The following is a 27,213-nucleotide window of genomic DNA, read 5'->3' on the forward strand; positions in this document are numbered from 1 at the left end:
TCTCATTCTTTAGCATCATTCTACATACTGGTAAGTTACATTTCATGTCTATAAATTTACATATTATAATTAGTCCATATCAGTGTGACCATGGAATAGTTTCCTTATGTGTTTGACTTATTTCACTCAATATAGTGACCAAAATGTTTCTTCATCAAACTGTTTTGTTTTTTTTTAAGATGGTTTTGTTCACCCACCACATATTCTGTCATAAGAAAACAACTGATGGTTCCCTGTATAGTCATGTATTTATGTATTCACCAAAATCACCACTATCTATATAAGGACTTCTCCATTTCTTCCACAAAGGATGAAGAGTCAAAGAAGGTATGGAGCCAAAAGAAAAAGAAAAAGAAAGAAAAAACATGACAGATAAAAAGTAAAAACAAGAAAGATAGCATTAGACTAAAGTAGCATAAAAGAGTGAGACAATCACCAACATTAAGAATCCCATGCCCCTAGATTATGTACCCCTCTTACAGACATTTAGATTTGGTATGTTGCCTTTGTTACAGTAAAGGAAGCATAATACAATGTTTCTGTTAACTATAGTCTCTAATTTGCACCGACTGTATTTTTCCCCAATACCACCCAATTTTTAACACCTTGTAAAGCTGACTTTCATTTGTTCTCCCTCATGCAAAAATGCATTTTTACATTTTATCACAACTATAAGCAGTCTAGGTTTCAGTGAGTTATAGAGTCCCAGTCTTTATCCTTTTTCTTTTCTTCTGTTGTCCCTCATGTCCCTAACATTCTGCTTTCAATCATACTCACAGTCATCTTTGTTCAGTGTACCCACATTGCTGTGCTAACATCATGCAAAATTGTGTTCCAAACCTCACTCCTGTCTTTCCTAACTCTCTGTAGTGCTCCTTTTAGCATTTCCTGTAGCACAGGTACCTTGTTCACAACTTTCTCATTGTTTGTTCGTCAGAGAAAATTTAGACTCTTTCTCACATTTGAATGACAGTTTTGTCAGATATAAAATTCTTGGTTGGCAATTTCTCTCTTTCAGTATCATAAATATGTCACACCAATTCCTTCTTGCCTCCATAGTTTCAGCTGAGAAATCCAAATAGTCATGTCAAGTTTCCCTTGTATGTGATGGATCACATTTCTGCTGCTGCTTTTAGGATTCTCTCTTTGTCTTTAACATCTGATAATATGATTAACTGTCTAGTCACAGGTCTATTCATATCTATTCTTTTTGGGGTATGCTGAACTTCTTGGATCTGTAATTTTATGTCTTTCATAAGACATGGAATATTTTCATTAATTAATTCCTGAATTAATGTTTCTGCCCCTTTTCCATTCTCTTCTTCTGGGACAACCATGGCATGCACATTCATGCTCTTCATGTAACCATTCAATTCCCTTAGATGCTGCTCATATTTTTCCATTCTTTTCCCTACCTGTACTTTCCTGTGTAGGATTTCAGGTGTCTTGTTCTCCAGTTTCTGAGTGTTTCCTTTGGCCTCTTGAGATCTGCTGTTATATGTCTTCATTGTGTTTTTCATCTCTTGTGTTCTGACTTTCATTTCCACAATTTTGCCAGCTGTTTTTGCAAACTTCCAATTTTACATTATGTTTGCAGAGTGTTTTCTTTAGAGGCTTCATTTCTTTTGCCGTATCTTCCCTGAACTCATTGATTTGGTTTTTTATTTCATTTAGCATACTTCTTTCAAAGTCTTTAACAGATTGACTCATTAACATGAATAGTATCTCAACTGTATCTTGATTGAGGTGTAAATTTATTCCTTTGACTGGGCCATATCTTCATTTTTCCTAATGCAGATTGTAGTTTTCCATTATCTAGGCATCTAGTCTCTTTGGGTACCCCAATCAGATCTTCTCAGACCAGATATAAAATTCCGGGTTGGCAGTTTCAGATCTCAGAGTGGGGGTATATTCAGTTTCATGTCTCCCTAAAGGCATGTCTTAGGGATTGACAGTCTTTCCTGGGAGGTCTGTAACCAATGTGATTTTCCTAACCTGTCCAGCAGGTGGTGCCCCTCAGCCTTTTGCTCCTGCCTTGTGTAAGTAGGTCTGGCCCCTTTAGTTTCTATTTTGGCTGTTTCCCCCCAGGCTCTGGAGTCTGGTTTTGAATGGAAGATGGGTAGTAGAGTTGGGCCCCACCTCCTTCCTCTTAGGGAAGATACATGCCTATAGAGTTATCATCTTCATTTAAAAATAGCCCCCTTGTCTCTGACTCTGCTATCAACACCCCTGTCAGAGTCAGAGTGCTGCAAACTGAAAATGGCTGAGGCTTTCTTCACTGAGCTGCTCAGGATGAGAGACAGAAAAAGGGACATAAATCCCCCTTTCAGAGCCAATCCATGGGCCCCAAGTTTCACCCATTGGCCAAAGATCACACCTGGTCTTCTGGGCTCCCCCTCCCAGGACAGAGGAGTCTTCTGGATCTTTAAGGTCAGTCACCACTAAAAGACTCTGTCTGCTTGTTAATGATCCTACAACTCAGAAACAGTAAGATAAATAACCAAATTAGAAACTGGGCAAAAGACATGGATGGACACATTTCTGAAGAAGAAATGCAAATGGCTGAAAAACATATAAAATGATACTGAACATCACTTATTATTAAGGAAATGCAAACCAAAACTACAATCAGATATCAATGCATACATGCCAGAATGGTCATTATCAAAAAATAATTAAAATAACAAGGGCAGGAGAGGATGTGGATAAAGTGGCCTGTTTATTCACTGTTGGTGTGAATTTAGAATGATGCACCCCTCTGGAAGGCAGTGTGCAGTACCACAGGAAACTAAGATTAGAAGTGTCATATGATCTAGCAATTCCAGTATTATACACACTCAGAAGAAATGAAAGCTAAGAAATTAATGGACATTTGTAAACCAATGTTTATAGTGGCATTATTCACAAATGCCAAAAGATGGAAATAGCCCAAATGTTCATAATGGATGAGTGGATAAACAAATGATGATGAATAGCATATACACTAAATTGGAGTATTATGCAGCTGTAAGACAGAAAAAAGACACAGGGCATAAAACATCATGGATGAACCCTGGGTACATTATATTGAGTGGAATTAGACAAAAACAAAAGGTCAAATACTGTATGGTCTCACTAAAATGAACTAAGAATAATGGAAAAACTTTGAGAGTTAAAAGCTAGGAACACAGGTTATCATGAGATAGAAAGAGGGTAGAGATTGGGAATTTTATGCTGAAGGAGAAAAAAATGTTCAACAATATTGATTGTATAGATCCAGAAATGGATAGCAAAATACTCCATGACGGTAGTACAATATTGTAAGTAAAGTTAACAAAGATGACTGTGAGTAAAGTTGACAGAGGAAAGCTAGGGATATTTATGATACCAAAAGGAAAGATAGGAGATAAAGACTGGTACTGTATAACTTGGCAAAATCTTGAGTGAACAATGATGATTAAATGTACAAATATAAGAAAATTTCTTCAGTAGGAGAACAAATGAATCTCAAGTTTGCAATGTACTGAGAATGAGAAAGTATTGAGGAAAAATATAATCAACAAAATCTAGAGTATAAACAGTAAAATTGTAATGTGACTCTATTAATTGTAACAAAGGCATTATACCAAACTGAAAAGTCTGTAAGTGGGGGATATGATGGATTTCGGAGAGAGGTATGGGATTCTTAGTGGTGATGGTATTGTCTGACCTTTTAGTTGTATTACATCTCTATTTTGTTTTTACTTTTCCCTTCTTGTTATCCTTATGCAATATTTTTTGGAGTAATGAATATGTTCAAGCACTGATTGTGGTGATAAATGGACAACCATATGACTATACTGTGAACAATTGTGGATGGATGATTGTATAGTATGTGAATATATCTGTATAAAATTGCAGTGGAAAAATAAGCAGAGGGATACAAATGCTGGAGAACACACAGAGAGAGGGATGCACCTATTCAATGCTGGTGGGGAAGTAGAATGGTACAGCCCATCTGGAGTGCAGTGTGGTGGTTCTGCAAGAAGCTAAGTATATGGGGTTGCCATAAGATCCTGAAACCTCACTCTTGAGTATATAATTGAAAGAGCTGAGAGCAGGGATATGAATGGACATTTGCATACTGCTGTTTATGTTGGCAGTATTCCTGACTTGCAATGGATGGAAGTTGCTTTAAGGTACTTCAACAAATGAACAGAATGTGGACTGTGGTGTAGAATACTGAGAGGTTTCAAGAAGGAATGAAGTTGTGTGGCATGGAACTTGGTGGATGGATCTTGAGGACAACATATTGAGGGAAATATGCCAGAAACAAAATGACAAACATTATAACATTATAACACTTCACTAATATAGACAAACTATATTGTGCAAACCCTGAGAATTGAATATTAGAGCACAGGTTATCAGGGGAAGGATTATTGTAATGATCCCTCTATTGTAAGCTCATACAGCAGTCACATCTGTTCCTGGGTTTTAATGGTTTCCTTCAGATTCTGAGAAGCTGAGCATTTTGTGTATAACTGGGTCTGACCATAGAACTTCAAGTATCTGTGTGACACATGGGACTCAGAACTAGAGTTTGGCAGCTATGAACGTCAATATTAACACATATGGGGACTTGCCCTTATGAAGCTCATTACCACAAAGGAGAGTCTAAACTTGCATGTAATGGTGCCTAAGAGTCTCCCCCTGAGTACCTCTTTGCTGCTCAGATGTGGCCCCCTCTTTCTCTCTAACTGAGCCATCTCAACAGGTGAACTTGCTGTCCTCCCCCCTACGTGGGACCCGATTCCCAGGGGTGTAAATCTCCCTGGCAATGCAGAATATGACTCCCGGGGATGAATGTGGACCCAGCATCATGGGACTGAGAGTATCTTTTTGACCAAAAGGGGGATGCAAAATGAGACGAAATAGTTTCAGTGGCTGAGAGATTTCAAATGGAGTCGAGAGGTCACTCTGGTGGACATTCTTATGCACTATATAGATAACACCTCTTAGGTTTTAATGTATTGGAATAGCTAGAAGTAAATACCTGAATCTACCAAACTCCAACCCAGCAGTCTGGACTCCTGAAGACAATTATATAATAATGTAGATTACAAGGGGTGACAGTGTGATTGTGAAGACCTTGTGGATCATACCCCCTTTATCTAGTGTATGGATGAGTAGAAAAATGGGGATAAATCTAAAGGACAAATGGGGTGGGATGGGGAGATGATTTGGGTGTTCTTTTTTCACTTTTATTTTTTATTCTTGTTCTGGTTCTTTCTGATGTAAGGAAAATGTTCAGAGATAGATTGTGGTGATGAACGCATAACTATGTTATACTGTGGACAGTGGATTGTATACCATGGGTGATTATTGTATGGTGCGTGAACATATTTCAATAAAACTGAATTTAATTAAAAAAAAAAAAGCTGTAATATTAACCCATATGGCAATTGTTAAAAATGCCAAGGAGGGGTTCAGAATTCAATAAGAAATACAACTGAAGCAAATCTGGTAGGGACTAAGGCAGGTCAACCTGAAGGGTAAAGGTTGATACTGCCTGTGTTTTAGAACTTCAAGTGTTGTGTGAGACCAAAAGAAGATATACTTATTTGGTGCAAAATCTATATTTCCTACAGCACAACAGATAGTTTCATGTATATCGTGAGTTTACAAAACCACCATAATTACATGACACTTGGAGAGTGAGATCTGATTGGTTTGCACAGGTTGCTGTGAAACCCCAATATATCTCAAAGTAATTTGGGTGGAGAGTAGGAATGCATTCAGAAAGCCCCTCTGTGGGATTGCAGGAAAATGTGGAAATATTAAATTTCACTAGAATTGGGGACTGCAAATTTGGAGGGCTGAGCCCTTGTTCTTGGGGCTTAACATTGTGACCCTTGTTGCTGTAGAGGAGATCTGGGCCTCCTTATATATGTGCTTAAGGGGCACCCCCAGAGAGCCTCTTTTGTTGCTCAGATGTGGTCTCTCTCTAGGTCAACACAGCTGGTAAACACACTGCCTCCCCAACTACATGGGAAATGACTCCCAGGAGTGTGAACCTCCCTGACATTCTGAGTCATAGCTCATGGGGATGAGCCCAGACCTGGCATCTTGGGACTGAGAAAACATTCTTGACCAAAAAGGGGAAGAAAATGAAAAAAATAAAGTTACAATGGCTGGGGGATTTCAAATGGAGTTGAGAGGTAATTCTGTAGGTTATTTGTACATGTTATATAGATATCCCTTTGTAATTTTTAGTGTATAGGAATGACTAGAGGGAAATACCTGAAACTGGTGAACTGTAACCAAGTAGCCTTGATTCTGGAAGATGACTGTATAACTATATAGCTTACATTCTGTGACTGTGTGATTGTGAAAAACTTGTGGCTCACACTTACTTTTCCAAGTGTATGGACAAATTAGTAAATGGGGACAAAATTAAATGAATAATGGGGGTTTGGGGGATAGGATATTTTGGGTGTTCTTTTCTACTTGTATTTTTATTTTTATTCTTTCATAATGGAAATATTCCAAATTGACAGTGGTGATAAATGAACAGCTATATGGTTGTACTGTGACCATTTGTGCACTGTCGATGACTGTAGGGTATATGAATATATCTCAATAAAATGGAATAAAAAATGCAATATATAAAAAATGTAATACTTAAAGAAGCATTTAGATGTATTTTAAGATAGGGAGTAGGCAGTTGGTGGGAACCCTTGGTCTCATAAAGGAGTAAAATGTAAATGTGAAGTATTCATCAATATGCAAATGTAAAGACTGCATGCAGATTTGTGAAAGCTTTCATCCATATTCCCCAGACCTCCCTGATATGAACAAAGCCATCACATAGCTCCCTAGACTCCTGGAGGCATCTTTCGCAGAAAGTAAAAAGAAAACAATGAAATTTCTGAGGTTTTCCAGACCTCTGTTTCCTGTTAACCAAAATATTACCTTTCTCTGTCTCTGATCTGCATAAAAGCCAACTGAAAAGTCACTACTATGAGGTAAATTTGGGAAACCAAATTTAGTTAGTCCTCAAGAGCAACTAGTAAATAGCTAGGAACAACTAGTAAATAGTCTGGAACAATTGTTGGGGGCCATCCATGACTGCTCACACATTGTACACCAGCCAGGAATGGGTGGAACAGCTGAGATCACAGCACAAAGTAAGTAAAAATTACAGACCATAGCCCCTGCCCCCAGCATGGCAGGCTGAGCTACAAAACTTCTGCTGTCTGAGAAAGAATCAGTCCATGTTGCAGCAGGGAGGGGTGGCTGAGCCAAGATCTAATTGTGGTTTTAATATAACAAATTTGAAATATTATATATAACATACAAGCACACATAGGCCCTGAGGAAAACAGGAATTGGTGGTTCCTCCCAGCAGAGAGGAGGCAGGCTGAATAAAGGAAAAAAAAAATTATACACACACACACACTCACACAACTAAACACAGAGGCTTTTGCAGATGGCTGAGCTGATAAAGCTGCACCAAAAAAGGGGTACAGAGTACTGGGTATAAACTCTGGTCAACCAGTGAAACAGAGGGGCTGTAGTCAGGCTCTAAAAATGGGCTTTTGCTCTTTTTCCATTTCTTTCTCTCTTATTCTAAGCAGCTCATTAGAGAAAGCCTCAGGCATTTTCAATTGGCAGAGGTTGGCCAAGGCAAGTGTGGATTTAAGAGAGTCAGAGAGGCAAAGGAGGAACTCAAGTATGGAAGATAATTCACTAGGGGATGTATCTTTCCTAAGAAAAGGGGTGTGAGCACAGCTCAATTGCTGGCCATCCCTCAGGGAACTAAGACGCCAGGGCCTGGGGGAAAACAAACAAAAAATCAGAAACAACTTAAGTTTGGCTTCTGACACTCTCCCCCTCTGAGCAGGGCAGGCACACTGTGAATTAAAGGGACTGCACCTTTGAGGAGCAGCAGGCTGACAAAAACCACCTGCTGGGTAGGAGAGAAAAAGCACCAAGTCCAGAGACCTCATGGGAAAGTCTGACAACCTGCTGCTCAGGGAGACTTGAAACTGATTAAACTTTCTTCCTGAGACCTGGGCCCATCTGGTATGGGGTAATCAAGGAAAACAGATGCATAGACAATGTAACATTTTGAGTCACCTTATGAAAAACTGAACATATGGCCCAAAGACACAAATTTACACTTCAACTGAGTTACAGGAATTGAAACAACTGATTATTAATCAAATAAATCTCCTAAATTTATCCAAAAATAATACCAGTTAGTTGAGGGACAATACGGCAAAAGAGATGAAGGTTATAAAAAAGACATTGGGAAAATACAAGGAAGAAATCAAAAGTGTGAAAAAACAACGGCAGAACTTAGGGGAATGAAAGGCACAATAAAGAGATAAAAAAAACAATGGAGACTTAAAACAGCAGATTTAAAGAGATAGCAGAAAAGATTCATGAACTGGAGGCCAGAACTTCTGAAATCCTACACACACAAGAGCAGAGAGAGAAAAGAATGGAAAAATATGAGCAGAAGCTCAGGGAATTGAACGACAACATGAAGTGCATTAAAGTACATGTCATAGGTGTCCCAGAAGGAAAAGAGAAGGGAAAAGGGGGGAAGAAACAATAATGAAGGAAATAATCACTGAAAACTTTCCGTCTTATGATAGATATAAAATTACAGATCCAAGAAATGCAATGTACCCCAAACAGAACAGATCCAAATACATCTGCACCAACAGTTAATAATTAGATTACTGAATGTCAAAGACAAAGACAGAATTCTGAAAGTAGCAAGAGAAATGCAATCCATCGCATACAAGGGAAGCTTGATAAGACTATGTGTGGATTTCCAGCAGAAACCATGGAGGTGAGAAGGCAGGTGTTCTAGTTTGCTAATGGTGCTGGAATGCAAAACACCAGACATGGACTGTCTTTCATAAAAGGGGGTTAATTTCTTTACACAGTTACAGTCTTAAGGCCATAAAGTGTCCATCAACAAAGGGTACCTTCCCTGGAGGATAGCCAATGGTGTTCAGAAAACCTCTATTATCTGGGAAAGCATGTGGCTGGTGTCTGCTCCATGTTCTGGTTTCAAAGTGGCTTCATCCCAGGATGTTCCTGTCTAGGCCACAGCTCTGCTTCAGAATGTCACTCTCAGTTGCTCTTGGGGTGTTTGTCCTCTCTTAGCTTCTCTGGAGCAAGAGTATGCTTTCAATGGCTGGCCTCAAACTGTCTTTCATCTGGAGCTCCTCTCTCAGAGTCTGTACATTCTTCAAAGTGTCCCTCTTGGCTGTAGCAAGCTCACTGCTTCTGTCTGAGCTTATATAGTGCTGTAGTAAACTAATCAAGGCCCATGCTGAATGGGCAGGGCCATAACTCTATGGAAATTATCCAATGAATGATATCACCCACAAATGTGTGATCACATCTCCACAGAAACATCCAATCAACATTCTTCAACCCAATCAACACCAATATGTTTCCTGCCCACACAAGACTACATAAAAAATAATGGCATTCAGTGGGTCATAATACATCCAAACCAGCATATTCCACCCCCTGGACCCCAAAATGACATGATCTTTCCATATACAAAATATGTTCATCCCATCACAACATCACAAAAACTTAAATCATTCAGTAACAATAGCTAAGTACAAGGTCCCATTAAAATCAATTACAGGCATGCTCAGTCCTAAGGTATAATTCTCCTTTAGCTGTGGATCTGTGAAACTTAGAACAAGTTCTGTACTACCAATATACAAAGGAGGGACAGTCATAAGGTAAACATTCCCATTGCCATAAAGAGAAACTGAAAGGAAAACATAGTTAACAGGAACAAAACAATTCTAAAAACCTGCAGGGCAAACTCCATTAGATTTCAAAGTCTGAGAGTCATTTATAGAATGATGTTGCATCCTTGGGGCTTAAGAGAGTGGGAAACTAACCCTTTCCAAAAGCTTTTGTCGTAACCCTTTTCTCTCCAAATGCTGGGGTGAGTGCTCCAACATATCCACACATTGGGGAGACCACCTTCTTGGCCCCACCCTCCTCAAACATCCAGGTAGCACCTAGATTCTCTTCCATCTCTGGTGAACATACTCAACCCTTTCAGAACAGTGAGGTGGCAGCCAGCCTCTCTCCAGTTCCCTGGGAATGTGCACCAACCTCTTTGGGGCTTGCAGTGGCAGACCTTTTCCTGAACATTGAGGCAGAAGGCCCACCCTCAACCTCTGGGGCAAACTCACCCTTTCCATGTATATGGGCCACTCTGTGCTCCCAGCCTGAGACCTCTTGACTCCAGACCTCAAACTCCATGGCTGTATTTGAAGAAATTTTTCCTTCAATTTGTTCCTTGTATGTCTCCTGCAGTCCAGACCAGCAGTGGCTCCATCTATAAAGATCTTGCCAAAATTCTGTTGACTTTGCATGAAGCACATAGGGGTCAAAGCTGTCAGACAATAGGACTTTCCACATATCCTTTCTGGATAACTCCATCTCCAATCTGGGCTTGTACTGAAATGGCAGCTGCATTCCAGGTTTGGATAAATCCTCACATTTGACTGTAGCTTCTGGGGTTTCACTACCTTGAAGCCCTAAATTTTCCAAACCATCAGTTTCTGGTTTCTTTGAACCCAAGAATCCAGTTCTAAGTTTATCTCTGACTGCTTGCATTTTACTATAAGCAGCAAGGAGAAGCCATGGTATATCTACAACTTCTAGTTTTGAAATCTCATCAGCCAAGTATCCCAGCTTGTCTTTTTCAAATTCTGTCTTCCATCCAACACCAGGATTCAATCTTGCCAAATTCCTTCCCATTTTAAAACAAGGATCACCTTTCTTCAAGTTCACAACACATTCAACATTTCTGTTCAAGACCTGATCAGAACTATCTTTAGAGTCCATATTTCCACCAACAGTGTCTTCAAAGCAGTTTAGGCCTTTACTATCAAGTTCCTCACAATTCTTCCAGAATCTTCCCCTTATCCATTTAAAAAGCTGTTCCAACATGTTTGGTATTTAAAAACCCAGCAGCACACCACTCTTGGTACCAAAATCTGTTCTAGTTTGCTAATGGTTCTGGAATGCAAAACAACAGAAATGGATTGTCTTTTATAAAAGGGGGGTTATTTGGTTACACAGTTAGGGTCTTAAGGTCATAAAGTGTCCATCAATGAAGGGTACCTTCACAGGAAGATGGCCAATGGTGTCCAGAAAACCTCCATTAGCTGGGAAGGCACATGGCTGGTGTCTGCTCTAAGTTCTGGTTTCAAAATGGCTCTCTCCCAGGATGTTCCTCTCTATGCTGTGACTCCTCTTCAGAATACCACTCTCAGCTGCTCTTGGGGTGTTTGTCCTCTCTTAGCCTCTCTGGAGCAAGAGTCTGCTTTCAACAGCTGACTCCAAACTGTCTCTCACCTGGAGCTACTCTCTCAGATTCTGTGCATTCTTCAAAGTTCTCCTCTTGGATGTAGAAAGCTGACTCCTTCTGTCACAGCTTATATAGTGCTCCAGTAAACTAACCAAGGCCCATGCAGAATGGGTGGGGTCACAGCTCTGTGGAAATTATCCAATGAATGATCTCACCCACAATTGAATGATCACATGTCCACGAAAACATCCAATCAAAAGTCTTCAACCCAATCAACACCAATACATTTCCTGCACACACAAGACTTCATCAAAGATAATGGCATTTGGGGGGACATAATACATTCAAACCAGCACAGTTGTGGTATGATATATTTAAAATACTGAAGGAGAGGAACTACCAACCAAAAATTCTATATCTGGCAAAGCTGTCCTTTGCATGTGAAGGGGACTTTAAAATATTCTCAGGCAGACAGACACTGAGGGAGTTTGTGAAAAAATACCTGCTCTATGGGAATTACTAAAGGGAGCACTACAACAGAAAGGAAAAGACAGGAGAGAGAGTTTTGGAGCACAATATTGAGTGATAGTAACAATAATTTAAGTAAACTGAACAAAGACAGCTGTTAAGTAAGGTTGAGGGAAAAAAGGGTGGAGTAGGTAGGATGACAGGGGAAGGAAAGAATATAAAGACTGGGACTGTATAACTTAGTGAAACCTAGAGTGGTCAATGATTGTCAAATTTGCAACATGTTAAAAATGGGTAGTACTGGTGAAAAAATGCAATCAACACACACTGGAGTTTATCATTAATGGTAACATAATATGCTTCCACTAATTATACCAAGGCAATATACCAAAGCTAAATGTCTATAATATGGGGATTTAAGGGAGGGAAATGGAGATTCTTGGTGTTGGTGGTGTTTTCTGACATTTTTATTGTATTTTATTTTATTTTTTCTTTTGTTGCTTTATAGTTGTAACATTTATTTCTTTTTTTTCACTTTTCTTTTTCCTTTTTTCACCCCTTCCTTGATAGTTGGTGAATGCACAGCTATGTGACTATACAGGGAACCACTGATTGTTTACTTAGGATGGAATGTATAGTGTGTGAATAAAACTGTCTAAAAAACAAACAGTGATACAAATGCTGGAGAAATTTTGGAGAAAGAGATGTACCTAATCACCACTGGAGCAGAAGTAGAATCATACAGCTCATCTGGAGGGCAGTGTGGTGGTTCCATAGGAAGATACAAAGGGTTGCCATATCATCCTGCAACTTGGTTGTTGTGTATATATTGAAAGAATTGAAAAGAGGGACATGAAGGGACATTTGTACAGTGGGGCTGATGGTGATATTACCATGTGCAGTGGATGGAAGTGACCTAAGGGTACATCAACTGATGAATGGAATGGGTATGTATGAATGGAATACTGAACTGCTACAAGAAGGAGTGAAGTTGTAAGGTGAATGCACACTGAGGACAGTATGTTGAATGAAATAAACCAGAAATGAAAAGAAGAAAATTAGAATGCTTCATTAATATGAAATAAATATAATGTGCAAACTCTGAGATTTGAGTCTGACAACATAGGTTATCAGCGGAAGGCTGTAAAGGTTTCTAAACTGTAAGCTCTTACAGCAGTTACATCTATTGCTGAGCTGTAATGGTTACTTATAAACTCTGAGAAGCTATTTGTGTATAACCTGGTTGATCTCTGGAACTTTGGGTATCTGTGTGACACCTAAGACTCAGAGCCAGAATCTGGAAGTTATGAATGTCAACATTACCTTGTATAGCAAATGTTAAAGAGTGTGAAAAATGAGATCAGACTTCAATTAGAGATATGAACTAAATGGACATGTTTAGGACTAAGTTAAATCAGACTGAATGGTAAAGGACAAAATTGACAGTGTTTCTGAAGTTTCAGCTTCTGTGTGGGACCAAAGGAAGAGATGTTTATTAGGTGCAAGAGTTACATTTTTTGTAACATTATATATTTTGACTTGAGTGGTCAGTTTATTCAAACAAATATTTATATGGAGTGTTGATTGGGGAGTGAGGTCTGGTTCATTTCTGCAACGTACTGTGAATCCCCAAGACATCCCAGAACAATTCTGGCAGAGAACAAAGCTGTACTTGCAAAGCCCTCTTGAGGGACTGTGGGAAAATGTGGAAATATTAATTTATTCATAATCAATGATAGTCTCACAAGCATTGGGGGCTATGTTATTAGAAGACTGAGCCATAGACCTTGGGGCTTGTGCTTATGAAGTTTATTACTATGAGGGAGAGGATAAACCTACTTAAAATGGTGCCTATGAGTCACTCCCAGAGAACCTCTTTTTTGTTCAGATGTGGCCTCTCTCTCTAAGCCAACTGTGCAGGTCAATTCACTATCCACTCCCTTATGTGGGATGTGACTCCCAAGGGTGTGGAACTCCATGGCAATGTGGGATGTGACTTATGGGAAAATTTTCTTGGACCAAAATGGGGAAGTAAAATGAAGCAAAATAAAGTTTCAGTGGCTGAGAAATCTCAAAAAGGGTTGAGAGGTCACTCTGGAAGTTACCTGAATACACAACTATATAATGGTACTGTGAATAACTGAATGTACACTTTGCATGACTGGATGGTATGTGAATATATCTGAATAAAATTGAATTAAAAATAAAATTGGAAGGAATATGAAAAAAAGAGTTGAGAGGTCACTCTGGAGGTTACTCTTATGCATTATATAGATATTCCTCTTTAGTTTTTAGTGTATTGGAATAGCTAGAGTGAAATATCTGAAACTGCTGAACTGCAACCTGGTAGCCTTGATTCTTGAAGATATTTGTATAACTATATAGCTTACACCATGTGACTCAGTGATTATAAAAATTTTGTGGCTCCCACTCCCATTCTACAGTGTATGGACAGATGAATACAAAAATGAGGACAAAAGGAAATGAATAATAGGGAGGGAGGGGGAATGGGATGTGTTGGGTGTTCTTTTCCACTTAAACTTTTATTTTTACTCTTTTGTGTATGGTAATGAAACTGTTCAAAATTAAATGTGTTTATGAATGCACAATTATATAATGGTGCAGCGAACAACTGATTGTACACTGAGGATGACTGTACAGTATGTGAATATATCTCAATAAAACTGAATTTAAAAAAGTATTAGACAACATGTTGAAGTGAGATATATTCCATGTATGCAGGGTGGTTCAACATAAAATTAATTTAAGACACCCCATTAAGAAATGAAGGGAAAAATACACATGATCAATCCAGTTGACACAGAAAAGGTGTTTGACAAAATCAAGCACCTATTATTGATAAAAACACTTGGAAAACAATGAATGGAAGGAAACTTCCTTAACATGATAAAGGATATATATGAGAACCTACAGTTAACATCATACCTGATTGTGACAGACTAAAGCTTTACCTCTAAGTAACATGAGGGACAAGACAAGGATGCCCACTGTCACCTAAGTTATTCAACATTTTTTCTGAGAGTTCTCACTAGAGAAATTAGGCAAGAGAAAGAAAGACAAGATATCCAAATTTAAAAAAAGAAATAAAACTTTTCCTATTTGCAGATGCCATGATGCTATACACAAAAAATTCTTTGAATTCTACATCAAACCTAATAAATTAATTTAATCCTTCAAAATCCAAACAGAGCTAAAAAATTAATTCATCAAACTGAAAGGGTAAAAGATCAACACCCAAAAATGTGTAGTTTTTCTATACCCTACTAATGAACAATTGGAAGAGAAATTGTTAAAATCACATTTTCAATAGCAACTGAAAGAATCAAATTTCTAGGAACAAATCTAATCAAGGATGTAAAAGACATGTACACAGAAACTTACAATATATTGCTAAAAGAAATCAAAGACATAAATAAATGGAAGAACATTCTATGCTCATGGACAGGAAGACTAAATATTGTTAAAATACCAATTCTACCCAAAGTGATATGCAGATTCAACACAATCACAATCAAAATCACAAAAGCATTCTTTGAAGAAATGGAAAGTGAATCAAGATATTTATATGGAAGGGTGTCACTAAATAGTCAAAGCAATCTTGAAAAAGTAGATTGAAGTTGGAAGACTTACAATTTCTGATCTTAAAACATATTAAAAAGCCACAGGAACCAAAACATTACTGGTGCAAGGACAGACATAGCAACAAATGGAATCAAATTGAGAATTCAGAAACAGACCCTCACATCTATGCACAACTGATTTTTGACAATGCTGCCATGTCCACTCAATTTAGGAGCACCACAAATCACAACATATAAAAAATTTAACTCAAAATGGATCAAAGGGGGTGGGCAAGAGAGTGGAGTGATGAGGTGTGGAATCTAGTTACTTATGTAGGGCAGATGGAACTGTCAGGAACAGTCATGTTTTCAGGGACTTCTGTGACTAGTCACATATCATACACCAATGTGGAAGGGGTCAAATGGCTGAGAGTACAGCAAAAACCTGTAAGTTTCCCCAGGCAGAGAGCTGATGCTCCTCCCCTTGAGGCACAGCAGACTATCAGAACTGCCTCAGCATGACCCCAAACAAGGGCAGAATTAAGAATTGAAGTTGGGAAGAGGGGCAAGATGGAAGCATAGAGAGGAGTGGAATCCAGTTAGTCCCCTGGATCAACTAATAAAAAACCAGGAACAATTAGTAAATAATTTGGAATAACTGCTGAGAGACAACTGTGACTCTCCATGCATTATACACCAACCTGGATGTGAGGAACGCCTGAGGCCACAGCATAAAATCTGCAAGTAAAAGCTGCAGAAGAGCACCAAGTTCCCCCACCCCCATGGCAGTCTGGGCTGCAAAACCTCACTGTGTTAGAAACTAGCAGCACTCTCTGAGCAGAGTAAGCAAATATAGCTCAGCTGAGCTCCAACTGGGGTTTTAATTAACAAATGTCGATGGCTGAAATCCACTGTGCTGGTTTGAATATATTATGTCCCCCAAAACGCCATTATCTTTGATGTAATCTTGTGTGAGCAGATTTATTAGTGTTGATTAGATTGGAATTCTTTGAATGTTTCCATGGAAATGTGGTTCACCCACTGTGGGTGATAACTCTGGATAATTTCCATGGAAGTGTGGCCCTGCCCATCCAGTGTGGACCTTGATTAGTTCACTGGAGCCCTATAAAAGCTCCGACAGCAGCAAACTTACTACCACCAAGAGGGACACCTTGAAGAATGCACAGGGGCTAAGAGAGGAACTGCAGTTTACAGAGACATTTTGGAGGCAGGCTTTGAAAGCAGGACTTTTGCTCCAGAGAAGCTAAGGAAGAACAAACACCCCAAGAGCATCTGAGAGTGACATTTTGGGGAGAAGTTGAATCCTAGAGAGGAACATCTTGAGAGAAAGACATTTTGAGACCAGAACTCTGGAGCAGAAGCCAGTCACATGGCTTCTCAGCTTACAGAAGTTTTCTGGACACCATTGGCCATCCTCCAGTGAAGGTACACCACTCTTGATGTATTATCTTGGACACTTTATGGCCTTAAGACTGTAACTGTGTAACCAAATAAACCCCCTTTTAAAAAAGCCAATCCATTTCTGGTGTTTTGCATTCTGGTTGCAGTAGCAAACTGGAAAAACAAGCTACAAACCTCCAACAAGCATGCAGAGGCTTTCAGTGATGACTGACCTTAAAAAACCAGAAGACTTATCTGACCTGGAAGGGGGTGCCCAGAAGACCAGGTGTTACCTCTGGCTGATGAGTGAATCTGGAGTCTGGGTACTGGCACCAAAATGGGAATTTCTGTCCCTTTTTGCCTCTCTCAAACTGAGGAGCTCAGAAGAGAGTGGGGGCAACCATTTTCAGTTCCCAGCCCTCTGACCCAGACAGGGGAGGCAACAACAAATTCAGAGACACAACAATTCAAATGCAGATGAGAACTCCTGAGGGAGTGTTCTGGTTTGAATGTATTATGCCCCCCAAAACACCATTATCTTTGATGTGATGTTGTGTGGGCAGACTTCAGGGTTGATTAGATTGTAATTCTTTCAGTGTTTCCATGCAGATGCACCACACCCAACTGTGGTGATGATTTGCTGGGATAATTTCCATGGAGGTGTAGGCCCACCCATTCAGGGTGGATCTGAATTAAATTACTCGAGCACTATATAAGCTCAGACAGAAGGAGCGAGCTTACTACAGGCAAGTAGGACACTTTGAAGAATGCACATAAGCTGAGAGAGGAGCTGAAACTTTCAGAGACATTTTGGAGGTGGCCTTTGAAAGCAGGCTTTTGCTCCAGAGAAGCTAACAGAGGACAAACACCCCAAGAGCAACTGACAGTGACATTTTGGAAAGAAGCTGAAGCCTAGAGAGGAACATTCTGGGAGAAATGGATTTTGAAACCAGAACTCTGGAGCAGACACCAGCCACATGCCTTCCCAGCTAACAGGGGTTTTCTGGACACCATTGGCCACCCTCCAGTGATGGTACCCAATTGTTTATGCATTATCATGGACACTTTATGGCCTTAAGACTGTAACCGTGTAACCAAATAAAACTCTTTTATAAAAACTGACCCATTTCTGGTGTTTTGCATTCTGGCAGCATTAGCAAACTAGAACAGGGGGTTAATCTTCTCTAAGAGTAAGGATGTGGAGCCCAGCTTTCCCTCAGTACAAGACCAAGGAACATGAGGGAAAACAGCAAAAACAGAAACTGAAGTGGCCCATCTCCTTACACCAGTTGGGAGTAAAAGGCTGAAGAGGTGCCACCTGCTGGGCAGGTTAGAAAAAGCACAGAGATGTGAAACTTCACAGGAAAGTCTGTCATTCCTCTAAGATACACCCTGAAGATAACCCATTCTGAAACCTGAAGCCATTCTGGTCCAGGAAAATCTGACTGGGTGACAAAGGAAACCAGATGCATAGAAAAAAGAAAACTACAATCCATACTAGGAAAAACAAAAATACAGCCAAGTCAAAGGAACAAACTTACACCTCAATCAAGACACAGTTGCAATTTGTTTCATTTAATGAAACAATCTATTAAAGATTTTAAAAGAAATATGCTAAATGAAATAAAAAAACAATAAATGATTTCAAGGAAGATATAACAAAAGAGATGAAAGCAATAAAGAAAGCACTGAGCAAACAACGTAGAGATCAAGTTTGGAAAAAAACTGGCAGAATCTATGGAAATGAAATGCACAGTAACCCTGGTAAAAGGCCATATGCCCCCCTGGGGAAGGCTGGGAGGAAGATTAACAGTACAAATTTTTGGCAGTGTGACAGGGTCTCTCCCTAAGGGTACCTGGCCTTCCCATCATTCAAGGGGCTCTGGATCTGTAAACTGTCTCAAATCTGGTAATTGATTAATGGGCCATGACTCTCTGTTTTTGTAATTCCAGGGAGACTTTGTTCACTTGACCTAGAATTCTGCTTATGCAGCTCAAACAAGAATTTAGTAGACTATCAGTTTTACTGCTAAGTACTCCATAAAATACTAGCGAATGCCATAAGTCTGTGACTCAGGTTATTTTGACTGCTGCCTTGAGCCTGCTTTCCATTATGGTAGCCACACCCACTTTTTCTTTGATGATTAACTGCTGCCACATGGCTTCTGTCAACTTGAGATCCAATTATCTCCATTGTGTTTAAGGTTTCCAGCTCACTGACAGTTCCCACAGTAATATCTGACCTGAAGAGAAGGGTAATTACAGAGCACTTCAGGGATGATAGAGCTGGTCTCACAAATTTATTCCTCACAGTCCTGGTAAAAGGTGTGTCTGCTAGGCACTACAGGGATGTGTAAGAAGGTCTTCCATAATGAATCCACACTAACATTCCAATTTCTCTAAGCCTTTGAATCCCCTCCTCTACATTATACCAGGGCAGCTCTGGTATTTTGACCTCAGGTGATGCTGGCCAACTTTTGATCCATGTTTCAGCCAACCACCCAAACAGTTATTGCCCTTTCAAAGCCCAGAAGTTCCAAGAATGAATACAGAATCTCTGCTTAGTGAACCCATATCAGTAAATTCAGCCTGATCCAACTTTATATTTCTTCCACCATTATCCCACACACTTAATATCCATTCCCACACTTATTCCCCTGATTTTTGCCTGTATAAGTTGGAAAACTCATAGTTCTTTCGGAGTATATCATACTTCCTCATGGGTTACACTTTGTAACTCACCCTTCAGAGCCTTTTGGGACTTTAGTCTTGTTATCAGTCTTGAAGCAAACATTGGTGGAGGGGTCAGGTCATTAGAAGTATTAGAAGTATCCTTCAATCCATTTACCTCAGGACTTTCTGTTGCAGTTTCATCTCATGAGACAGGATTAATCTCTCCAGACAAAGGAGTGAGGGCTGCTTCCTCAGGGGAGGTGATTACAGGTTTAGCAGGCACTGAGGGGTAATCTCTTTAGGTGGAGGTTAGATGGCAGGCTCCTCAGGGCAGAGTGGAGGTGGCAGGTGCTGTTTCCTCAGGACAGGCCACTACAGGTATATCCATCAAAAACTCAGCAGAATCCAAGTTTCCAGTGTTCCTTGCTGCCATTATTATCAATCCATATGTCCCCATCCCAATTTTCAGGATCCCATTCTTTTCCAATCAATGCCTTCACTTTAACAGCAGACACCCTGTGAGGTTGAGATTTAATTTATGTTGTAAATCTCCTACTTGCACTATGAGATTCTGGGTCTGGTTTTCAGAAATCTCAAGTCTACAGCCAAAGGAAATAAAATTTTCTTTGAAGGCACACATAGAAACATTTACATCTGTCCTATGGCACGTAAGTTTTAAATTTAAAACCTTTAGCTCATCCTTTTTTTTTCTTATAACTTTATCCTGCATGTCTAAGAGCAACCAGCGAACATCACTACAATTCTGAACTCTACAAAACTCTGTTAAGTTGTCAAAAACACTGTTACCCAGAGCCTTGCTTCATACAAGAGTATGATTAGGAAAATCAAATGGTGATATTTTGCTTATCTCCATTGCCAACACATACCATGGGCTGTCAATGCCATCTTGATTATTGGAAATGAAGTCATCAGTGCCTCTGAATCTAATCAGAGTAGAAAAAGGAATAGTAAAAGCTCAATTTAAGTTTCTGTTTCTCAAGAACCACTCCCAGTATCAATTTGTGTTAGTTGGGGTTCTCTAGGGAAACAGGATCAGCAAGAGATATCCATAAATATGAGATTTATAAAAGTGTCCTGTGCAGCTATAGGTATGCACACTCTTCATTGATGTAATCAGTTACAGATGCAGCCAATTGACTGATGATTTAATAAACCAGCTTTCTGGTTTATTCACCAACCACAAATGTCCTTGCAGTAATGGTTAGGCAAGTGCTTGCTTGACTGGACACCTGGGTACCATCACCTAGCCAAGTTGACACATGAACCTAACCATCAGAGTGGTGAATACATAAATATGTAATCATACAGGGAACCATCAATTGTTTACTTAGGATAGAAACCATGGTGCGTGAACAAAACTATCTTAAAAAATGAGTTGAAGAAACCTTGAGGGCACTACATTAAATAAGTCAGACACATAACAACAAATATTGCATGGCCTCACTGATATGAACTAATTATAATATGTAAATGCAGAAATGATTAACTGAACAAATATTAGAAATCTCTTTCACGAAATGTAAGCTAACAGATATAGAACAAGGCTAAAGAATGGGCAGCAGTTACTTATTGTGAGAATGTTCAACTAAGTTGTATCTAAGTGTTTGGATGTGGACAGAGGTGATGGGAGCACATTATTATGAGAATAACTAACAATGCTGTATGGTGTGTGAATGAGGTGGAAAAGGGAAGATTAGAGTCATGAGTGTCATGAGAAGGAAAGTTGGAGATTGACCACATGTTTAGTCACACAGCAAGTCTCAATACATTAAAAAAATGATATTATACAAAACACCATCTCAGATCATAATGAAATGAAGGTGGAAGTCAATAATAGGCTAAAGCCTTAAAATTTACAAATGTATCATGGCTAAATAGCACACTGACAAGCAGGGGAAAAGGAAGGCATTAGAAGAGAAATAAGTAAATACCTTGAAGCAAATGCAAATGAAAACACAACATATCAAAACCTATGAGATGCAGCAAAGTCAGTGCTTAGGGTAATTTATAGCCCTAAATGCCTATATTAAGAAAGAAGAGAAAAAATTGAGGAATTAACTATTCACCTGGAGGAATTATAGAAAAAACAGCAAACTAATCCTGAAGCGAAAAGAAATGAAATAACAAGTTAAGAGTGGAAATAAATGAAATTATTGAGAACAGGAAAACAAGAGAGGGAATCAATTTCTTTGAGAAAGTTAATAAAATCAATGAACCCTTAGATAGAATAACAACAACAAAAAAGAGCAGATGTAAATAAAAAAATCAGAAATGGGAAAGGGGACATAACTACTGATCCTGCAGAAATAAGGGAGATAATGAGAGGATACTGGAGTGCTCAGTCAACTGGGGTAGTGCTTTCCCTTGGGTTGATCCCCATATCAAGCAAGATTTTGGTCAGCAGTGAGGGCCTAAGAGTCCACACTTTTAGCCCAGCTGCACTCCAAAGCAGAGCAGCCTCCGAGGATAAATTTACTGAACAGTGCCATCAGCTGGACAATAAGGAAAGTGCAAGGACCCTTAGTAACACAAGAGCTAGTTTTCACAGCTTGTATGGTAGCCCAAGCATGTTTATTCTGAGAAATAGGGAAGACCCAACTGTTAAAGCAGGACCCCAAAATAAACCCAGGACTTGCTAGCCACTGGAATATAGAGCACCATTGGAGGCCAGGAGATTTGTATTACCACACACAGTGAAGCTGCGGGAGTGCCCAGTGCCTACCTTGCATCCCTGTGGCAGGCCACTGTGGGCATCTTCTTTTGGGGAGAAGACTGGGGAGGAGAAGAGAACATGTGAAAACTGGCCAGAAGTCAATGAACAAGAAAACCTTAGGCAAAAGAGAGAAAACAACTTCCAGAATAAACCAACCAAGAAAGTCAGATACTGAGAGATCAACACAAAATCATTGGCCACATCATGAAATTGGAAGATGTGACCCAAAGGAAGAAACTAACATTTCAACTGAGATTCAGGAGTTGAGAAAACTAACCATAGACATTCTAACAAACCTTTTAAATCAAACCAATGTAGTGAGAGAGAATGTCACAAAAGAGATGGAGAAAAAGAAGACACTGGGTGACAATAATGAAGAACTTGTAAGTTTCAAAAAACAAATGGCAGAAATTAGGGAATGAAAGGCACAATACAAGAGATGACAAACACAATGGAGATGTACTATAGCAGGCTTGGGAAAGGCAGAAAAAAGGAACAGTGAGATGGAGGACAGTACATCTGATATCCTGCATGCAAAGGATCACAGGTAAAGAGATTGAATCAGTCTTCAAAAGCTTCCAAAAAGCAAAAGTCCAGGACCAGATGGCTTCACATGTGACCTCTACCAAGCATTCAATGATGAATAAGTACCAATCCTGCTCAAATTCTTCAAAAAAAAATTGAAGAGGAGGAAACTTCTAACTCATTCTATGAAGCCAACATTGCCCTAACACCAAAGTCAGAAAAAGTTACTACAAAAAAAGAAAATTATACACCAATCTCTTTAATGAATATAGATGCAAAATATTCAACAAAAGACTCACAAATCAAGACCAGCAGCACATTAAAACAATTATACACCATGACCAACTGGGATTTATTCCAGGTATGCATGGCAGGTTCAATAAAAGAAAGTCAATTAATGTAATACATGACTGCAATAAATCAAAGCAGAAGAATGGCCTGATCATCTAGATTGATGCAGAAAAGCATTTGAAAAAATTCAACATGCTTTCTTGATGAAAACACTTTAAAGGACAGGAATAGAAGAGAATATGCTCAGTATTATAAAGGCAATATATGAAAAACACACAGCAAATATACACAATGTGAAAGACGGAAAACTCTCTAACATCAAGAACAAGACAGTGATGCCCACTGTCACCACTGTCACTCAACATTGTGCTGGAAGTTCTAGCTAGAGCAATTAGGAAAAAATTAAATAAAAGGCATGCAAATTGTAGAGGAAGAAGTAAAATTTTAACTGTTTGCAGATGACATGATACTATATGTAGGAAATCCAGAAAAGTCTACCACAAAGCTACTTCAAAATGGCAGTCTACAGGATAATCATGCAAAAATCAGTGATTTTGCTCTACACAAGGAAAAATGTCATGAAACATGACAGCATGGATGAAATTTGAAGACATAATGCTGAGTAAAATAAGCCAGGCACAAAAAGAAAAATATATGCTACCAGTAATGTGAACATGGAAAAATGTAATATGAATGGTTTATAGTATAGAATGTAGGGGACTCAGTGATAGAAAGCAATTAGAGGTAGGGAATGTAATGCAGCAGTGATGCAAGTAAGATGACAATGGTGACATAAGTGAGTCTATTGTTCATGCTCTTGTAATTGAGCTCTCATGAATCCATCATTCCTCCAGGCCACCTCTCGGATGGTGGGAGCTGGTCTCTGGTCTGGCCTGGGGCTTGGAGGCTTCCCATAGGCATGGTGGCTACCACCTAGGCCTGTGTGAACTCTTGCTGTTGTTAGTCCTGAGTGGGGTGGGGGGAGTGTGCTGGTGGCACCTGCCTGAGGATACCAGCTTTACTCACCTACTGCCTGTTCAGTTGTGAGTGAAAATCCAATGGAAGACAGTTGTCAGCTAAGCTATTGACAATGCAACCACAGGAGTTAATGTCCTTCAAGGGTGTAGCTGTAGACTTCACCCAGGAAGAGTGGGCATTGCTAGACACATTCCAGAGACAACTGTTCAAAGCAGTGATGCTGGACAATATCAATCATCTGGTCTTAGTGGGATGTGAGGTCTGCAAATCAGATGTGTTTTCCCTGTTGGCACAGAAAGAGGTAGTGTGGAGAGAAGGAATGGAATTTCTCCAAAACCAGAACCCAGGCATCGAAATTGCCTGTAAAAAGCACAACATGATATTAATGCAACTTATCTACAGGAATGACAATTCTGAGTATGCATCACTGGGAGATGGGCTTCTGCAGCTGGGTGGGCTCCTTCAGCCTAGGAATGGGTTGGCTATTCTTCTCTTCACCTCACCAATTAGAGTTAGCAGCTGATAGCAGAAGTGCATTCCTTTTTCCTTTCACTTTGCTGGAAGAAAGTCCTACTATCATGACAGTTCTGTATTCCTGGGAACTTCTGCCAGTTCTCAGATCATGTGAGACCACAAAGGGAGCAACAGCATGCGGTGCACAAGGGGGCAGTGACACAGATTTCTCAGACTCAGAAGAATTCCTTTAAATGTAATTATTTGCAAGAAGATTCCACCTTCAGATCCACAGTGATTCAACATGCATTAATTCCCAAGAGAAAGAAACCATCTTTAGGCAAACCACTTGGAAAAGTCCTCAGTGACCAGTCATCTATTAATAACATGAGCGGATTCATACTAGAAGTAAATCCTATGAGTGCCATCAAAATGCTAAAGCCTTTATTAAAAGCACTAGCCACAAACAATATGAAAGAAATCAAAGTGGAGCTATACCATACAAATCCATTCTATGTGGGAAAACATTTATTGGATTTATTGACTTTAGATGACACAAGAGAGCACACACTGGAGAGCAACCTGATTAATGTAACCTATCTGGAAAAGCTTTCAGTCAATCCTCTAATCTTCAACAAAATGAGAGAACTCACTCTGGAGATAAACCCTATGAATGCAATACATGTGGGAAAGCCTTCATTCATTATAATACCCTTAGAGTACATGAGAGAACACACGCTGGAGAAAAAACCATATGAAGACCATATATGTGGGAAAACCTTCAGCCAATATTCTCATCTTAGACCTGAGAGAACATATAGTGGAGTGAAACCTTATGAATGCCATATTTGTGGGAAACCCTTCAGCCAATCTGATTATCTTAGACATCATGAAAGAACACACACTGGAGAGGAATGCCTTGAATGTCATCTATGTGGAAAAAACCTTTATTTTTCTTATCTTAGCCAACATGACAGAACACACACTGGAGGAAAACCCTATGAATGCCATATATGTCAGAAAGCCTGCAATGATTATTCTGCCCTCAAACAACATGAGAGAACTCATAGTGGAGAGAAACCCTGTGAATGTCATACCTGTGAGAAAGCCTTCATTGATATCTATGCCCTCAGATGACAGGAGAGAACACACATTGGAGAGAAACCCTATGAATGCCATACATGTGGGAAAGCCTTCATGCATATCTATGCCCTCAGACAACATGAGAGAACTTGCACTGGAGAAAAACCGTATGAATGCAATCTGTGTGGGAAAGCCTTCACTCAACCTTCTAGTCTTAACCTGAGAGAACTCACATTGGAGAGAAACCCTATGAATATCATAAATGTGAGAAAGCCTCCAATGATTGTTCAGCCCTCAACATGAGAGAACTCACACTTGCAAAAAACCCTTATGAATGCCATACATGCAGGAAAGACTTCATTGATTTTTCTACCCTCATATGACATGAGAGAACACACTCAAGAATCCTGGTGAATGCTATACATATGATAAAGCCTTAATTTGATATGCTTATCTTAAACAACATGAGAGAACAGACACTGGAGAGAAATCCTATGAATGCCACACATGCAGAAAGCCCTCAGTTATTATTCTCATCTTAAATATTAGTGCACACTGGAGAGAAACCCTCTGAATGCCATCTATGTAGGAAAATCTTTGGTCAATATTCTAATCTTACATAACGTGAGAGAACACACAGCTAAAGAGAAATCTTATGAATGCCATACTTGTGGGAAGGCCTTCAGTCATTGTTCTATCCTCAGGCAACATGACAGAACTTAGACTGGAGAGAAAACCCATGAATATCATATATGTATGAAAGCTTTTGCTCATACTTCTGCCCTCAGGCAACATTAGAGAATGTAAAGTGGACAGAAGCCATAAGAAATCATCTGTATGGAAATGTCTTAGTTTTTCTAAACTTAGACAACATGAAATTATTCAAACTTGAGGGGAAACCTATGAATGTCATCAGTGTAGGGAAGCCTTCAGTCAATGTTCTTACCTTAGATGGAATGAGACAACTCACACTACATATCTGGAATATGAAAGACATTTCAGCCATAGTTTTAACCTTTAAACACATCAGATAATTCACTGAAGAGATGCTATGTAATCAATACAGTAGTGCCTTTAATTATCAGTCCTATTTTAGTTAATATAGGGAAACTAGTGGAGGAAAGAACTCATAGGAATATCATCTGTGTAGCAAAGCCCTAATTAGTTGGTGTGATGATATGCCATATTAGACAACTCACAATATACATCTAATGGAAGCTGAAAGTCCTCATCTACCACTCTGAAAAGCAAGCAAGAAAAACTACATGTGAGGAATTCTATGTACTCAATATGTGAATGCCTTAATTTGTAATTTATCCTTTAAATAAAAAGTATGGACTCCATAGGTATAAAAAAAAGAAAGCAATTACAGAAGGGGAAATGATAACATAATAAGAACAGATATGCTATCATGGGTAAATGTAACATTCTGGGAATGCCCAGGAATAGCTATGGTTTAATTTCTGGTGGGTATGGTAGGAACTAGTTCACAGAAATGTTGCTATATTAGGTTATTTTCTTGGGATAGAGTAGGAACAAATTGGAAATAAAGTAGTTGTTTTTAGGTTAGTTGTCTTTTTCTTACTCCCTTGTTTTGGTTTGTTTGAAATTTTTTTTATTGTTTTTTTTTTTTCAATTTTTTGATACAGTTAATAGTTAATTTTTTTTAAAATTCTGTTTTATTGAAATATATTCAC

The 27,213-nt window shown here is 39.2% G+C and overlaps 1 protein-coding gene across 10 annotated transcripts in view; it reads right to left on the reverse strand.

The window, feature by feature from the left end:
- Window positions 1–27,213, reverse strand: part of LOC119520537 (zinc finger protein 596-like) — an 803,197-nt gene that overhangs the window by 718,893 nt on the left and 57,091 nt on the right. The window contains exons 4-5 of one of the 10 annotated variants that reach the window (XM_037818456.1): window positions 24,029–24,263; window positions 19,522–19,968 (exon numbers count right to left, since the gene is read on the reverse strand). The exons of 8 other annotated variants lie outside the window; for them this stretch is intronic. The gene's annotated coding sequence lies outside the window, so the exon portion shown is untranslated. The remainder of the gene's footprint in view (window positions 1–19,521; window positions 19,969–24,028; window positions 24,264–27,213) is intronic. One more of the 10 variants, XM_037818457.1, reaches the window with a different exon arrangement.

Source organism: Choloepus didactylus, chromosome 25 (assembly GCF_015220235.1).
Source record: "Choloepus didactylus isolate mChoDid1 chromosome 25, mChoDid1.pri, whole genome shotgun sequence".
NCBI classification, from domain to species: Eukaryota; Metazoa; Chordata; class Mammalia; order Pilosa; family Megalonychidae; genus Choloepus; species Choloepus didactylus.